A 4,940-nucleotide genomic window follows, 5' to 3' on the forward strand; every position below is an offset into this window, starting at 1 on the left:
TTCCACACTGAAGAAACTTCAGGATCTCAGGAAGCAGTGAGGCAGGCCTTTCCTTTTTCTTTAGCTGTCATGGAGAAGCTGAAGAACACAAGATGGTGGCTTTTAAAACTCTGGATCACACAAGTGTAAATTGTAGGTTATAATATGCTCGACACACATCTTATTTTTAACAATCCTGTTACTGTTTATCTTTGCCTGAAATTTTAGGTTTTATTCTATAATATTATAAAACTATGACCTTCTGGGTCGTGTAAACCAAGATTTTCTTTGGGGGAGGGAGGTGGGGTGGATACAGTGTATTTTATTGATGGTACATGACAAGACAGGACTCCCAAAGCCTCTCCCTATCTTCAGGGGGTCTGGGATGGATAATGTATTGAGGACAAGAGATTCTCAGTGTGTTGGGGGTAGAGTTGGGGCAAGGACTTCCCAGCAGCTGAGGGCCTCTTTTCCTCTTGTGCTCTTTCTGAGGCTGGTGGTCCAGGGGCTCTTATTCCTCGTTGGAGGCCATTTGAATCATAAAGTCTACCACCCATTGCTGTAGAAAAATTCGTTATCATCCCAGGAAATGAGCTTGACAAGGCGATCCTTGAGGGCAATGCCAGCCCCAGCAGCAAAGATGGAAGAGTGGTTGTCACTGTTAAAGTCACAGGAGACAATCTGGCCCTCAGTGTAGCCCAGCACGCCTTCAGGGAACCCTTCGACACCTGCTTCACCACATTCTTGATGTCATCTTATTTGGCAGCTTTCTCCAAATCCACGACTAACACATTGTAGATGAGGACGTGGAAGGCTGTGACAGTGAGATTTCCATTCAGCTCAGAGATGACCTTGCCCACAGCGTTGTCAGTACCAGTAGAAGCAGGACTGATGTTCTGGGCCTCAGTCATTACCACAGCTTCTCAGAGGGGCCATCATGGTCTTCTGGGTGGCTGTGATGACATGGGCTGTGGTCATGAGTCCTTCCACGATGCAAAAATTGTCATGGATTCCCTTGGCCAGGAGAGCTAAGCAGTTCGTAGTACAAGAGGCATTACTGACAATCTTGAGGAAGTTGTCTTGCTTCTCATGATTCATGCCCATCACAAACATGGGGGCATCAACAGAAGGAGCAGTGATGAACTTTTTGGTTCCACTCTTCAAGTGAACCCCAGCCTTCTCCAAAGCAGTAAAGACACCAGTGGACTCCATAATATGTTCAGCATCAGCATCACCCCATTTAATGTTAGAAGGATCTCAGTCCTGAAGGATGGAGGCGGGCTTTCCATTGATGACAAACTTCCTATTCTCAGCCTTGACTGTGCCATTGAACTTGCCATGGGTGGAATCATACTGGAACATGTAGACCATGTAGTTGAGGTCAATGAAGGGATCACTAATGGCAACAATGACAACTTTGCCAGATTTAAAGGCATCCCTGGTGACCAGGCACTCAATACGGCCACATTCGTTTACTCCAACCTTTATCATGTCTCAGATACATGGTTGCCTGTCAAATGCAGGGGAGGGGGCGGAGAGCCAAACCAGGACTTTCTTGACAGAAGCTATAGGAAATCTTGTGTAGCAATGAGGCAGAATGTTGTTTACTACTTTTAGGCACTACCTTCTTTTTGCTAATGGAACTCTGATTTTGTTAAGTATGGGCTGGCAACCGACTTAAGAAAGATGGTGGTGTCACCCAGTAAGGTTGCCAAATTTAACAAGTAAAAATATAGGACACACAGTTAAAAATGAATTTCAAACAAAAAATAGGCAACCCTCTCCCCCAGGTTTCAAGGATGAATTGTGTTTGGTTAAGCCCAACATGGTAATCTCTTTTCCCTTTGTCTGTGATTGCTTTGGAGGTGGGCATATAACACATTTCTGACCAATTGCATTTGATAAGAAGTCTTTTGGTGGCTTCTGGGAAAGGTTTCCCTCCCTGATGAAAAACAAGGGGGTTGGGGGAAAGAGAGAGAGAGAGGGAGAGAGATCGAGAGATCAATGTAGGAAGTCTTTCACGCCTTCTGCCTGCAATAATCTCATGGAAGATGGGGTGCTGAGAATAGCGGAAGTTGTTTTGTCACCGTGGAGAAAAAGTCATGTAAAAGTCAGAGAGACTGACCCAGAGCTCTGACATTGTTGAACTTCTGAAGTAGGCAGCTACTTCTGGAATTCTCTTCTCCAGATTTCTTGTTTTGTGAAATAATGAATGTCCTTGTTGTTTGAGCCTCTTCGAGGTGGGTATTCTGTTTATGCTGCTGGAAGCATCCTAAATGATTCAGCTGAAAGTATTTTTAATCTCACTCATCAGGTTTTAATACTACTAGTCACTGGCCTAATAGTATTACATGGGTCTTTCTCAACTTCTCACGGAAGAATCACAGAAACTCTCCCACAGTATATGGAGTGTGGGTGGAAGACAGTTTCTTGCTTCTTAGGATGGAATAGTTATTTTTATTAACAGTTCTCTATGTCTTCAATGTCATTGCTTCAGACATCTGAATTGGCTGCTTAGGGAAGTGCCAATTTTATGGAACAGATGGATACTGTTTCACAGTTGTGGGTGGGCAGGCAACCTTTAGCCCAGAAGTTGAGGTTGGTGATCCTGAGATATCATTAGCATCAATGGCATCTGTGCTGTCACTTTTTATCACAATGTAGATAATACCCACTGTTGGTTTTATTTCAGAACATTCTAAAATGAGTAAAATTTACCAAATGTTTAATAGCCAATTTGTATGTATGGCAAACATTTTTATCTTTAAATATGTTGAATAGATTATATATGCACATGGCATATACAGAATTCAGACCAATAAGCCAACCCCCTTCCATCCTAGTTTCTTTTTTCCTTCTTTAGAAGTAATCTTTGTTATCAGTTTCTTGTATATCATTCCAGACTTTTGAATACATGAACAAATATGTAAATATGTACAGCTCCTTTTAAAATACAAATGGTAGAACAGAACACACATTAATCATATCTCAAAGGTCCTCTGACACCACTATCTTTTAAGCTATCTTATTCTGTTCAAGGGCTGCATAGTATTCCAACGCATGGCTGCACCATAATGTGCTAGCCAATCTCCTGTTGATGGATACTCTACTGTGGAGAGAAGGTTGTAAACTGACAAGGTCCTTGCAATCTGTGAGGCCAACCAAGGATTGCCTCACCTCCACAAATCCCCCTAAGAACTGGGAAGTAGGAACTGATCAGAAAACAATGCGGGTGTTGAAATGCAAATGACTATAGCAGGCTGTATTGGGTAGTGGTAATCTACGGAAATGCAAATGATTATAGTAGGATGTGGAGGTTGGGTGGGGATAATCTCATTTTAGCCAGCAAATGCATGCTCTTGTATAAAAGCAACTTACAAAAATAAAATCGCTCTCTACTCTATCATCAGTGGATAGTGGGCCTCCCGATCCCAGCTTTCTGTCTTCTTTCTTTTCTTCATCTCCCACCGTTCTCACTCAGGTTTATTTTCCAGAGCTGCGCTGGATGTGGCGGGATTTACCACTTGCTAGATATGGCATTCTATTGGGTATTTGTCTTGTTTTCTGGTTGGCCAGCTCCATTGGAAAATTCCTCATATTTGTGGAAGAACTCACTATCTAGTCTCCTTTGAAGCTCCAACAACCAATTGTACCCATGTCAGTCTCCAAATCAGAAATGGACCCCAGGAGAAAATGGGCTTTGGAAAAAGATATCCATTTTGCTGGCAAGGGTGCAGCAGAGCCTTATGTCTTTGGGGCAGTAGGAGTTACAAACTGAGTTCCTAATTCAAAAGAGGTTAAGCATAGAGTCATCACACGACCCAGCAATTTCACTCCTAGGTCTATAACCAAGAGAAATGGAAACATATTCACATGAGAACTACTGCATTTCCACAAGGAAATATTGCAAGTTAAGTATTCACATGAGAACTGGTACATGAGTGTTCATTGCAACATTATTTATAATAAACAAAAAGTGGAAACAACCCAAATGTTTATCAACTGTTGAATGGATAAACAAAATACTATATATGCACAAAATGGAATATTATTCAGCAATAAAAAGGAATGAAGTACTGATGCATACTACAACATGGATGAACCTTGAAAACATTATGCTAAGTGAAAGAAGCCAGTCATAAAGGACCACATATTTTATGATTCCATTTATATGAAATGTTCAGAATAGGCAAATCCATAAAGTCAGAAAATAGAGCTTTCCTTCCTCCAGTGTCACTAGAGATGATGTGGGGAACATCCCTTCCCCTCCCAGCCAGGAAGTGGGGACACTGTCCTTCTCAGGGTCTCAACAGGAGCTCTGTGGGGAACCTGGACTTCTACTCCCACCTGACAGCAAGGTGACTGTATGTAATGACAATAACAAGTACAACTGGTAAACTCAGTTTGGAGAAAAAACACAACTGATTCTTGGCATGTATACAGCTCAACCAGTGGGAGCCATGTGTATATGATTGCTTTAGAAAGTAGCCTGCTAGCTCTGGCTGGGATTTTAGTAGGTTTTGGCCACCAGTCAGTACATTTTGCAGAATAGATAGCATCTCTCACTCAATCTGCCGAGGTGGTTAAGTAGAGGTTGGTTAGAATTACTACTGCATTTCCACAAGGAAATATTGCAAGTTAAATGGGCTTTTTGCATCCGAGCCTGCTTGCCAGTTTTTAGTTATAGCACCTGTCCAAAGAAGAGAGAGGACCCCCACTATAAGCACCATCCATACTTTGGGTACCGAGGACCCCACATGGACAGTTCAGACAGAACCACGGCTCCTTGGAATTGCCCGTCAGGATCAAATACAATTCATAAAGGAGAGTCTGCATGGAAAGCCACTCGGATCTGGTATTTACATCACCAAGGAAAAGCAGTTTCTATGCTACTGTCATTCAGGACAATCAAATTAATCTATAAATTTAATGTCTTCCCAACCAAATCTTAACGAGATTTT

The 4,940-nt window shown here is 42.1% G+C and overlaps 1 pseudogene; it reads right to left on the bottom strand.

Moving 5' to 3' along the window:
• Nucleotides 1-490: 490 nt before the first annotated feature.
• LOC102882887 lies at nt 491-1,470 on the bottom strand (annotated as a pseudogene).
• Between the last annotated feature and the right edge of the window lie 3,470 nt (nt 1,471-4,940).

This window comes from Pteropus alecto, unplaced genomic scaffold (assembly GCF_000325575.1).
Source record: "Pteropus alecto unplaced genomic scaffold, ASM32557v1 scaffold61, whole genome shotgun sequence".
Classification (NCBI taxonomy): Eukaryota; Metazoa; Chordata; class Mammalia; order Chiroptera; family Pteropodidae; genus Pteropus; species Pteropus alecto.